The following is a 14,038-nucleotide window of genomic DNA, read 5'->3' on the forward strand; positions in this document are numbered from 1 at the left end:
ACGCGATTATTAAATCGCGCAAAAATTTATTCAACGATTCTAATTCACGTACACAAGAAAAAAAAAAAAACAGAAATACGAAACGGATTGTGAATTTTTATATCACTTTAAGATAAGAGTTAATTTATCTGGAAAATAATTTTGTCCACGTTAGGCTTTGAAATATTTTTCAAACCTTCACCCACGGTACAATTAGTTCTGATAAAAAATAATCAACCGATAGAATTAATTGTAACAAAAAAAATTCAATCAGGGATTTAAGATTGTTCGAAATGATTAATCGTGTTAATTAGAAATAAATAAATATAATAAAATATGAAAAAGTTTGATTTACGATAAAAATATCAAATAAAATGAAGTATTATACGAAGAAAAAACTGACGAAGAGCTCGCAAAAATATTTCGTATCGGTTTACGTTTCGCAAAAAAAAAAAAAAGGATAAAGAAAATTAATAATTATTATTTCCAATTAATTTTGTTAATAATATTATTCATCGATCCGCCAATAAATTCTTATTAGTACTTCGTTCGTCAATCGATTTATTATAATAATTATTTGAAATCAATTTAAAATGACTATTAAATCGAATTCCGCGTTGGAACGTATCGGATGACGACGCGATGGTGAGGTAAAAAAAAAAGAAAGAAAAAAAGAGAGAAAAAGAAAAAGAAGACGCGAGATTGCGAGAGTGGAGTGCGGGGGGGCAGGAGAGAAGAGATCGATTTTCGATCGATCGATTTCTATCTTTGGTAAGGGATGCTCCAGTTTCGTGTCGGTTCGTCGAATACGAACGAACGAACGAACGCGAACTAACCTGGGGCGCCGTTTCCTCATTTTATTTCCGCTTAATGTTTCTCCGTTCGAGAGCACTTTACGGTGTCTTTACGTTCGTGAATAAATTACGAGGGCGAGAGAGGCTAATAACTGCAGGCTTGTTGTAATCCAAAGAAAGAAAAGGAAGAGCAAAGAAAGAGAAAGAGAGAGAGAAGAAACTTGTGAAACAAAGGGGGACGAACTTTAAAGTCGAATCCGGTGTGCGGAAAAACAAGAGAAAATCATCGAGGCGTTCGTTGAAAATTCTTCGAGAAACTACCTCTAATCGTAAGATACGAAAATTGGAAAATCTGCTGTAAGGTATTAAAAAGAAAAAAAAATCTACGAAAAAAAGTATGATTGAACACTTTAGATCACCGAAACTAGTCAATTTCACTTATTTACGATTTTATTGTTATATATTTAACTTGGGTAAACTTGAATAATTTTTCTTCTCTATAACGAACGTTGATTTTTAATAGAATTATATACAAATGTAGAGAAATATTAATTCATTTCTTTTTTTCACTATCCTCAGGAGTAAGATTTTCTTAAAATAATAATAATAAATATTTTTGTAATATTATTTGTAACAATTTGTAAGAATTCGTCAATGTATCAATTTCAGCAAAGATTATTTATAATTCTCAATTGAAAATTCATTGTATATTTCTCTATTAATACAAAAAAAAAAATATATATATATACATATATATAAATATGTATAATAATAAATATTACTATTTATAAATAAATTTATTATTTCTATACATATTATTATATTAATATAATTAAATGACCAATTTTATATTATAATTATAAAATTATATATTTAAATTATTAATTATAATTAATTAATTTAAATTTAATAAATAAATAAAGTAATAAATACATATAATATATATATATATTATATACACATATAAGTAAAAATTGTTTTTGAATATAAAGTTTCTTTAAAATAAAAGATGATTTATAAATAGCTTTTTTTATAAGCTTCAATTTCGATATTTGAGTATAATTGACTCATTTCAAGAAAAAAATAAATTTATATATAACCAACATCCGGCAATCTAATGTGTTGTAGAAGAAAGAAAAAGAGAATCATGTTATTTCTCAATGAGAAGAAGAAGAAAAAAAAATAGAAACTAATAAAGTCGTGCTTTTAATTAGAAGGTGAGTTTCGTTTTCGTCTCGATCGTTATCGAAGATAAAAGAGAAGAGATAACGGTCGATCGGCCGAGTGATTTGTGTGCAACACAACAATGACACCGTTATCAGTCGACGAATCGATAAAACGAGGCACGCGAGCGTACCTTGAACTTCTGCCAAGTCAGGGTCAAATACGTGCTACTTTTCTTCTTCTCCTTGTATATCTCTCTCTCATTCGTTTTCTCTTTTGTTCGAAGGAACAACGGTTTTGGTTAGAAGGGTCGAACAATTTTTTCATCAAGAGACAATATATTATTACAATTTTTTATTTGTTTATCAAGACAACTCTAATCATTTTCTCCCCATTTGATAATTAATTTATTTACTGGAACAGTGTTTTAGTAATCCTATAATTTTTTTGAAGTTATACTTCTTTTCGGCGCGTTTGGGAAAATGTAATGGGAGTAATTTTGTTCCGAGCGTCTGTAAAAACGACACCATGAAGTTTGTCGGTATTTAATGACGCGCGGGAAAACGATTTCAAGTATACGGCATGAAGTTGTCTTCTTTTCTTCTCAAGCGGGTCACCCATCCAATTACTAATCGTACTCAGCGCTGCTTGACTTAAATGATCGAGCGGGAAACAATGCTATCACAGCGCCATGGCCGTTGACGCATAAAATAATTCGATATATCTCTCTTATATTTAGTGTGGAGTGATATCTATATTTTGATATTTTTGTTTCTTTTTTGTTTTATATTCTTTCTTATATATGTAATATATCGATCGATTGAAAATATGTTTCCTTTCTTTTTTTTTTTAAAGTTATTTTTGAGGTTATGTTCGTTTTGGTACGGCAAAGAAGTATAACTTCTTACGTGCGTACGTAAGTACACACACCAGTTTTTCTTTTTAAAATTATGATTATACAATTCTAATTACATGTATATACACGCATAGAATACAACGGTAAATTAAATCTTTTAAATGTTTGATATATTCATAAGGGTTTTTTAAATAAATGAATTAATGAATTACGAGAATGGTATTGAAAAGTTTTGAGCTTCGACAATAAAAGAAAACTTTGATTTTATTATCAATAAAGTCGTATTAATTATTGGGAGATTAAAAAATACAAGTAGAATTCGGAAAAAAAAAGAGAAGTCACATCGGACGTAACGGATTATACGAAAGTATCTTATTAATTTTGAAATATCCTGTATATAATAGAATGTTTTCGCAGTTTAACCGAACAGTAGATTTTCCTTGGTACACGTTTAAGTAAAATAATTAAAATACAAGGAATAAGGAAAAGCCTTAGGAAACTCGTGCGCTTGTCGAGATACGCTACGAAAAAGGAGGAAAATTATTCAAAGCGTTAAAGTAAGTAACTAAGTAAGTAAATAAGTAAATAAGTAAATAAGTGGAATCGTTGATAATGAGAAATAAATTTTGTAAAGAAAATCGAGCCCTAATACAGAGAGGAAGAGGTACTTATCTATATCAACTCTATGTTGCTTTATGAACACAAACATGTTGTCTAATGACTAACGAGTTATCAGCAATTATCCGCTCCGTCCTTCTACATTATCTAAAACAACCATGGATTTTACATAATCCTATTGAAACTAAGAGACTTTGATATAGAATCGATTAGAAACAGAGAGGGTTGATAATAATTAGAGATATTCGAGAGTATAATATGTCTGTTCCTAAATTCTGAATATTAACAGATAAACGTTTGACGTTGTTAACTACGACACAACGTTGATTCGTCAAACGTCAAATACGTCGGTTAATTGAATTAGTTTTTTTCAAACTTAAAGTATATAAAGAATTTCTTTTTTTTATACGCAAAAGTTCGTTCACCGTGTATATTGTTATTTTAAAATAATATTTTTATTATCCAATTACATATTTATGCAAATCGATAAAGCGTTAAATGCATGTTGATGAACATGGGGGAGGAGCTTTATCAATGTTAATGAGAAGACTTCATTATCGGGAAAATGAATTTAGTAAAAATTTCAACGTTACTTGAATAAATGTTAAACAACGATGAAAAGTGGCATTTAAAATAATATTTTGCATTGTACATTTGAAAAATTGACTTTTTAATATAATGTTATATATGGTATCGTAACAAATATATATTGTACTTACAATCAGTACGCATATATTCATTAAATGATAATAGCAATGCGAATAAATCTATTTATCATCGTTAGAGATTTAAATACATTTTTATATTCGTTCGACGAGAATGAAAACGACGAATTAAAAATGTTTCAATATATTATTATTATTATCGTAAATAGTATTTACAAACACACTCTCGTATAACTTATCCCAGTCGAATTTTTGAGTGGAATTCGAAATTGTTACGAAGCGAATCTTTTCCGAAATATCTCGAGATTACGATGTCGAAACTAAACGGCATTTTTCTAGAACTGCACAGACACACTCACACGAAACGAAGAGATGAAGACGAAAAAAGAAAACACGAAAGCACCGGATTTGGCCGAGTTTCTTCTTCTCGACAAAACGTTATCGGTTTTGACTTTCTTTAACAAAGATAAGAAATTTATTCTGATGTAGAATAGTAAAAAAGAAAATGCGAAAATTTTCTTAGAGATGATATACATAAGTCGTAGGAGAAAAACTAATATTTATTTTTTTCAACATTTTTATTTTCTTCACCGAAAAGGAGAAAAAGATGAGAAAACAAAAAGAAAATAATAAAATAAGAAGAAAAAGAAAAATAGGTGGTAGAAGAGGAGAAAAAGATGAAAAATCTTTTGAAGAATAAAATATAATAGCGCAAAGAAAAGAGCAAAGGTATTAATCTTCTTGAGAGAAATTCAACGAAAGCATCAACCTTGCTAAAGTAAAGTTTCAAGAAGAAACAAGGTTTTTCGTTAATTGGTTGTTTCGTGCATAACGATATTGAATAACGTAGTTAGACAAGGATACAACATACATACATACATACATACATATATACATCTATATCTATATTTACATATACATATCTATACATATAAATAAACATCGATCGTTGCAAATCGCTCAACGCGTTACGTAATGACGATAACCTAGAGAGCAAGTAATACAAGTGCAACCGTTAGTGTCGTTTAAACGGAACGATAAATCGAGTAGTTTTCTCGCGTCGAAGAAAAATATTAGCATTTCTACGAGATATGTAATATATATGGATACAAAACGCGACTTAATGTATTCCCTTTTTTTAATATAGATACTACTAACTTCTTTTATTCTTTTTTGAAGTTATACTTCTTTTGGCGCGTTGGGGAAAATGTGATGGGGAGTGGATTTTGTTCCGAGCGTCTGTAAAAGCGACACCATGAAGTTTGTCGGTATTTATGACGCGCGGGAAAACGATTTCAAGTATACGGCATGAAGTTGTCTTCTTTTCTTCCCCCATTTTTTCTCAAGCGGGTCACCAATCCGAGTACTAATCGTACTCAGCGCTGCTTGACTTAAATGATCGAGCGGGAAACAATGCTATCACAGCGCCATGGCCGTTGACGCGTGAAGTTATTCGATATATCTCTCTTATATTAACTGTAGACTGATATCTATATTTTGATATTTTTGTTTTTTTTGTTTTGTATTCTTTTTTATATATGTAATATATCGATCGATTGAAAATATGTTTCCTTTCTTTTTTTTTTTAAAGTTATTTTTGAGGTTATGTTCGTTTTGGTACGGCAAAGAAGTATAACTTCTTACGTGCGTACATAAGTACACACCAGTTTTTTTCTATCTTTCTTTCTTTTTGCATTCCGCAGTCTCGAGATTTTCTTCGAAGAAATTATTTTCGGACAAATATATATGTTATTACACAACCGTTAAATTAATTCGCGAACGAAATGCATGAATATTAAATTAAACGGAATAGTAAACCAAACTACCTAGTAACACACAGTACATATACCCGGTGTACAATACGAATTTACATGCACGCGGGAAACGAGGAAAAGGAATATAGAGGAGGAAGAGGAGGAGGAAGAAGAGGTAGGGGGTGTGGTGAAGGAGTGATGGAAGAGGAGGAGGAGGAGGAGAAAGGGGGAGGAGGGGTTGGGTAGTACTCGCGTAATGGACGCTCGCGCACGGTACGTTCGATTAATTACACCGATAATTCATTAACTCGTTGCAACGATGTAGTCCGATGCGTAGAATCTTATTCGTGTAATATTCATGAGCGTAGTACGATACTGTTCATCATCAACTACGACCAACTACTACTACTACTACTATTACTAGTTGCATTCGAGTCTGCTACTCGAACTATACTTGGTTAGTTATAATCTTTTAATTGAAACTGAGTTGAAAAGAATAAATTAAATATGTTTTTTTTTTGCTCTTCTATTTTTTCTGCTTTTTCTCCTCACGTTTTTTTTTTCTTTTTTTTCATTTTCTTGCCCTCTCCCTAAAAAATCTTTTTTTAATTTTTTTTTAATCGAAATAACGATAAAACGTTTAATTTCGAAGATTAAAATTAATAATCCGATCAATTATATTATCATCAATCGAATGTAATGTAATTTCAGCTTACAAATTAGGAAAAAGATATTTTCGATTAATTTGATTAGTTTCTTCTACTATAGTCGAATTGCAAATTTAGTCGCCGAACAGACGTCGAAAGCATACGTTCTAGACGATAGATAGATAGATAGATAGATAGATAGGAAGAGAAAGAGAAAGTTCGCGGTTAAATCGAAGGTAGAGTTCAACAAATCTCACGCTCGGAATCGTAGTGTAAACAAGGTCCGGTTAATATACAGCAAGTGAAACTACTCGTACGATTTTACATAGAATTCTAAACGGATGATGTTTTCTCCCTTTTCCCCACTCCACTACCCATCCCACCCACACCCCTCCCCCACTTTCTCTATCTCTAACTCATTCCACGTAGAATTTATTCTAGCTTTAGATACGCCCACTCGAATCCTGAATTCTCTATTTCTTCTTCTCCCCCATCACCCTAGTCCCCCTCCCCAGCCCACCCTTTCCACCCCTTCAAAAAGCATTCTGACGTTGTTATCTTCTACCTTTTCTCTTTCTCTCGCACTCTCTCTCTCTCATATCATCGCTTTACTTTGCTTGTTCTCTATCGTCTCCTCGTACGCGAGAGAACAAAGGAGTTTATAGGAGCCAAGTGGATGGAAGAGACAAAATTTGCTTGACGTTTCGAAAACCCGTTTCTACTTTCTTCCTTCTCCTCCTGCGTACGTAACCGTCTCTCTCGTCTTGTGATTTACGAGCTAAGATGATATCTTTAGTTTCAACGTATTAAATATCAAATGCAGTAAGTATAAGGTAGTAGTGTAACACTCACATCGATATCCTAACACTCAGGGGTACTCAACTTTTATTTTCTTTTGATCATAAATCGATCACAACCAAAAACAATAAACAAACAACATTTTTAATCGTTATTATCAAGCTTAGAAAACAATGGGGAGATGGGGGTGGGCCTTTTTTTGTTTGTTTGTTAAAGTGAAAACTTCTTTAGGCGTATCCTCCCGTACATAATACCCTTTTTTGTCGGGTAGTTAATGGAGTTTGATCCCCGCCGTCACGTTCCGAGATGAAAACGCTCATTCCGTTAAATTCAGGGGGAACCGAGCGAGAAATAAATAGCTTTAAAAAAACGTCCCCTGTTATCTTTAGATATTTACAGTGATTTTTCAATGGAAACTATTTATCATGTATTTTAATAGTTACACGACTAATCTATTTGTTTATTTCTTACGTTAGATTGTAATAACATTGAACGAGATATTAGTTATGCATAATCGATAATAAAAATTTATAGATAATTTATGCATAATTATATATACACACATTGCTGATTTAATGAAAAAACGAATGACTAAATAAATGATTATACATATATACATTTAAACAGGAATACGATCTTTGATTTTGTTTTTAGCAAATGATCTGTCCCTAAATTGGAGCAGGGAAGGGTTGTTATGGGGTGGGGTTTAGGGTACATTCGTGCAAGCCAGTAATACTAGAAACGTACGATAATACGTTTTTTCATTTTCCTCATTTCTCTTTTTTTTTTTTTAATAACACACAAAAAGAAAAGAATATAAAATGAAATGAAATTGAATAACAAATGTTTCCCTTCAAATTAAAAAAAAAAAAGGGAGAGAGAGAGAAATAGAGAAGGAGAGTACACTCTGGAGAGATAATTTTTCGAGTCCTTAATTCCTTTTACGTTTAAGGAAGAGTCCAAGAGCTTTTATCATGCAACGAACGAACTATATATATATATACACACACACACACACAGCACACAGCACACATACAAAGGAGTAGAAGGAGTTCGACTAAAAAGCATATTTTCTGCGCTGTACTTCCGCGAACGAGCCATTCCCGAGAATAGAGATATGAAACATTGATCGTGGAGGATTTCCTTCTTTCCTTTCTCTTTCTCTCTCATTCTTTCGATGCATGCACACGTATACTAACACATAAACGCGAACACAAAACCTCGTAAGAAAATAGAAGAAGAAGAAGAAGAAGAAGAGAAGAAGAAGAGGAATAAGGAAAAGAAAACGAAGAAGAAGGAGTACGAGTGGAAAGAGTATAAAATGGGTGAAGGGGGTGGGGAGTGGGTTCGGGGGGTGGGGGGTTGAGTAAGAAAAGGAGGCGGAGGAAAGGAAGGAAAACTGGAGACGGAAAATGTGGACGAAATGATATCGTTTTACCGTCTCTCAGCTTCCCTTTCCTTTTCTCCTTCGTTTCCTATCGAAAAAGAGAAAGAAAGAAAGAAAGATAGAGAGAGAGAGAGAAAGAGACTATGAGAGAGAGAGAGTAAGAGAGAAAAGGATGCGAGAGGAAGATATCAAACTCGACGATCTCGGCACGTATAGATAGTATTCCATGGTATTTGAAAATATTCGATACGTTCGAGGCTCCCTCGGCGCGCATCGACAACGAAAAGGGTGGAGAAAGACGGAGATAGAACATATATATATATAGAAAGAGAAAGAGAGACAGATAGATAGATAGAGAGAGTGGTTGGGGGTGGAGGGAGGGGGGGCGAGTGTCGGCGTTTTCCAGAGATGTTTGCTTGCATAACGCAAACAAGAACATATCGATTTCGGATGCGACTGCACGCGTACCGACACAGCACAGCACTGTACACCAGATAGGACAGACAAATATATATATATGCATACGCATTTATATGTACATATGTGGGGTACTTCGAGGAATACGTATACAGTGATACAACATAGTGTATTTTACGGGTATCCCATGGAATATAAAGATTAATTCGCAATTATCGAAATATCTACACGCGTATTAATATCCTGTATCCTCGAATCGTGATCCGGAATTCTTATTGGTTTAGACGGGATTTAAATCGTTTCTTTTTTGTTCTTGTTTTTTTTGTTGTTTTTTTTCCATTATATATATATGTAGGATTCGTGAAAAAATTGGGCCGTTGGACTGACTGGACTGAGAGGACTCGAACCTGGATCTTTCGCATTCCGGGCGACTGTTTTTAACCATTGAGCTATCAAGGGCCTACCGTCCAGTCTCCTCACGAATGCCTATTTAAGTTTGGCTTGGTGGTGCTCGCATCCCACATATATATATAATTATAATATGAATTATTTAAGTATTATATATGAACGAGAAACGGTTTTCTTTTCGGTCGGATAATCTTTCAATAAAAATCTATTTTGATTTTTCTTTTTTTTTTCACTAATAAATTTTTTTATTATTTTTTTTCTATAAAATTATGTAATTAGTATTATAATATACGAGGGAGAAAAACTAGAAATATTACATACATACACACGAAGTGTCAAGAAATGTAACGTTGCGATAAAAATGTTATATCCATCTTACTTAGGAAAAAAAAAATAATGGAATTTATTCAATTTGAAGTCGAGGTTAATAGAGAACATCGTTGTTTATAACTATGGGGTACGGATAATAATATACAAGAACGATTCACTCGTGTCAGTTTGAAATTATAGATCTTACAACGAAGAAGAACACGATACGAAGTCGCACAGGGGTTTAAAGGGTGAACGATGATCAGACACGCGCGTTCCATCTAACTCGAATGAACAAAATGAAGTAAATATGAAGGGGTTGAAGGGAGGAATGGTAAATTAGAAGGCTGGTTGGTGGTAGTTGAAGAGAACGATGATAACAAATACGATAATAACGCGATTTAATTATCAATATTATATTTTTCGTATGAAAATAATGGAACTAATGACGTTAATAATTAACTGTTATGAAATATCCTTTGTGATCTCTTATTTCTTCTTTCTTTTTTTTTTGTTACGGGGGGAGGGAGGGTAAGAGGTTCTAATAAACACGCTTGTTTCATCATTTTTTTTCTATTCGCAATCGGAATCAAAATGTCGAAGCGTTTGCAAAATCAAATTTTGCAATTTAACATTTTAGAAACATACGAAATATGATTCTAAACTTTTGAAACATTTGAAATAACTTTCTGTGATTGATATTTAAAAACTAAAAAAAAAAAAAACCAAAATGTGTGATAAATAACGAATACAAAAATCTACCTTGACGACTAGTTTTCCACGTTTCGAAATCCTTCCAAAGTATCGTTGAAACACTTACCTGCAACAAAGAAAAGTAAATAATTAATCAATTAATCGAAAGTTAAATCGAATAATGAAAAGAAAAGAAAATAATTGTAAGATATATATTTATAATGGTAACAGTAAAGTATTTATTTATTAAAAAATAATAAGAAGGTATAATGTTAATAAGAAATAATATAGTAAGTATCTATAATCTAATAATCTAATGCTAACAATAAGTGTAACCCTCTATGTCCGAAGCAACCGCAAGGAACACCCGAACCCGACTCGTCGTTGCCTATCGTAATCCTTCGCCGTTCCCCGTTGTCTTCCGTACTCTCCCGTTACACTTATCACTCGTCAATTATTATTGAACTCACAGAAAAAAACGCACAGCACGCAGAAAGCCTCACCAGTCCTTTCCGTCGCCCACTTATACCCAACATCCCCCCCCAACGTCTTCCGTTGTTTCTCGTCATTCCCCTGGAAACCTCCCGATCATTCCAAACACGGAGCTTAGATAGAAGGAGCACGAACGTATAGTATCAGAAGTGTCCCCGAAAAGTAGAGCAAATAAAGTTTCATTACAGAGTGCGCTGCAACTGCCTCGAACCAGTTTTTAAATTTAGCGGTTAAAAATATTATAACACAGAGTAAGCTATACTTAACCTACAATTCCAATGTTTACAGATTTTCAAATAAATAATTGACAATTAAAAAATAACGTTGAAATAAATAGTTAATGGCACATTTAATTTTTTAATTTCAATTTGTGTGACGTCACAGAGATTTACTTGCCCGTTGCGCTACTCTGCTGGTGAAAATATGTACATGTTATTTGATGCTGTTTTTGGGGACACATTTTATACCAAATGCCCTATGCCGTGCGTGCTCCTTCTATCTAAGCTCCGTGATTCCAAACCACGCGCAAAGGCTTTTCCGGTATTTCACATTATCGAGAACGTTCGGGAGGCTTCGATGTAACTATACAAAGTCCGCGACAAGTCCGGACGGTGTAATCTTATACCCAAACTAATATTCTTATCTAACGCTCTTTCTTTATCCTCGACCGGATGCATTCTTTCATTTCTTTCAATCACTCTCACACTCATACCATTCACACATTCATATCTATACTTCTTAAACAATTCAAAAGCTCACATAATCAAATGATAAAATATAAAAAGTGAATAAAAATCATCATCTTTCCGCATAGATATAAATATTTTCGTCAAATTTCAATCGAACACACAAAACACACACACGAGAAAAAAGCGATCGAATTTCTAGTAACGCTTTAATTCGATCGGCGAGAGCTTAACAAAAGCTCAGCTGCATTTTCCTTTGTTTTCCGCGCTTTTTCAGAAAGCTGCTGCAGGCAGCACGTCCTGTATATACACGCACACACAAACTATCCACTCACACATTCTACAAACATCATATACATATGCATACACATTATAAATATAGCAGCCGATGGTTTTCGTTTACAATCCGCACACCTGTCCCTCTCTCTCTCTCTCTCTGCCTACACTAACACACTTTCACATTGAACATAGTAACAAGTCACACAGTCATAGTCATAGCCGTAGTCATAGTAGCATTTACATTTACATTTACATATACATTTGCAATTTACAAGGCCCACCACCATACACCGCCGATACGCACGAAAACCCATACACGTCGTAATATTTTTCCGAAGCATATGGGATTACAACTCTCGCCGAATCGTGCTTGTGCAAGCAATCAAAGCGAATCAAACGAATTAAAAGAAGAAGAAGAAAGAGCAAAAAAAAGCACCCAGAGAGAAGGAAAAAGTATTTCAATGAAAACGGATGTTTATTGACGGGGTATTGCAACGAGAATTCGCACATAACAACCACCACTTAACATTGTATCTATCCCCGTGGCTATTCGACAACGCGATTAATTATTTTAATTAAGGTATTATAAAGTGTTAATTAACCGGAGAACAAAAATTACTTTATTTATTTCTATCTCGTTTTCTCAAATAAAACCGATGGGGAAAACTTATTTTTACGTTGAAAAAAGGAACGAAGGAAGAAGAAGAAGAAACTTTTAAAAGAAAATTTGAATTTCCAACAAGAGAAACATTTATCGCGAAATAAGATAGAAAAAGAGTGAGGGAGGGTGGGAGGGAGGGAGGGGGGATAGAAATAGAGAGAATCCAGTGCTTTTTTCTTTTTCATCGTGTGTAGGAAGACAAAAGAATAAAATACGAGAGAATGGTATATTTCTCAGATGCATCGTAGTTGTTCTTCTTACGAGAGATAGAAAAAGAAAGAGAGAGAGGGAGAGGGAGATAAGAAATAAACGTGAAAAACTGGAGATTTTTATCGAGAAGCTAAAGAAACCACTAGGATCCTCCTTATCGAGGAAAATGTTCTTGTTCTCGTTCGACGTTTCGTTTGCAATACGTTTTTCATTACTTTCCTATTTTATATCTTCTTTTTTCGCTTCTTCTAATTTTCTTTTTTTTTTTTTTTTTTTTTTTTTTAGTAGAAAATTATCAAACAAATATTGTTAACAAAGAGAAACATACACAGTGAGTGTGTGTGTGTGAGTGTGTCCCTTCCTTAAAATCATACACCGTTACTTTTATATACTTTTATGATTTTTGATTGAAAAAATATGTATTATGAAAAATAATATTCGTATAATAAATAGAATTTATTCTTGAGTATTTATACTCGATGTAGAAAAGGGTGGTGTTTATATATTTTATTAACATAATATTAATAATGTTCGATAAAATGAGCAAAGTTTAAAAATATTAATTACTAGAGTTAGTATGTGTGATACCCGGTTTCTTTAAATTAATGCGCGAATCAAATTGACATAATTATTTTTTATCAAAATGTAACTCGTGTATCCATAACTTTGATTCTATCAACCGTAATACGCCATTGTGCGCTTTTTGTCCGAATTTACGCCATTTTGCATCACAAAAGACAGTTTTATTCCAATTAGTCCGAGTTAACAATTCTGTCAATTTAATTTAAACTTTTTTTTAATTTTTCTTTTTTTTTAACACAAGAAAAAAAAACATCGTAAATCACTGCCGAGTATTAAAGAAGAGAGAGAGAGAGAGAGAGAGAATAAGCTTTTTACAAATGGAAAATATTGTTTCGTCATTTATGAACACCCAATAATATTATGTACATCATCCCAAGCTATTTTCATGAATATCGAGAAATTATAAAAATGAGAGAAGAATCGGAATAAATTTCGCGGAGGGTAGGAACAGGCGAGTCGTCAACTTGGCTCAAAGACGAGGGTCGTGACCTGGAAACGTAACTCCAGTAGAACTCGATGGCTCGTGCCACCCGGAGAAAGGTCGTTTCCGATAAAATCGATCCTCGATACGATCGAGAGAATTCCAATGATTTATTTATATAACACACGGTGTGCAACATACAGACGATAAAGTAACTT

General features: G+C 33.2%; 1 protein-coding gene across 6 annotated transcripts in view; it reads right to left on the bottom strand.

Annotated features, from left to right (window-relative positions):
* Positions 1 to 14,038, bottom strand: part of LOC122521251 (mucin-5AC) — a 280,846-nt gene that overhangs the window by 140,828 nt on the left and 125,980 nt on the right. The window contains exon 3 of one of the 6 annotated variants that reach the window (XM_043641810.1): positions 10,559 to 10,616. The exons of the other annotated variants lie outside the window; for them this stretch is intronic. The gene's annotated coding sequence lies outside the window, so the exon portion shown is untranslated. The remainder of the gene's footprint in view (positions 1 to 10,558; positions 10,617 to 14,038) is intronic. 6 annotated transcript variants of the gene reach the window in all.

Source organism: Polistes fuscatus, unplaced genomic scaffold, assembly GCF_010416935.1.
Source record: "Polistes fuscatus isolate 324 unplaced genomic scaffold, CU_Pfus_HIC Scaffold4, whole genome shotgun sequence".
Classification (NCBI taxonomy): domain Eukaryota; kingdom Metazoa; phylum Arthropoda; class Insecta; order Hymenoptera; family Vespidae; genus Polistes; species Polistes fuscatus.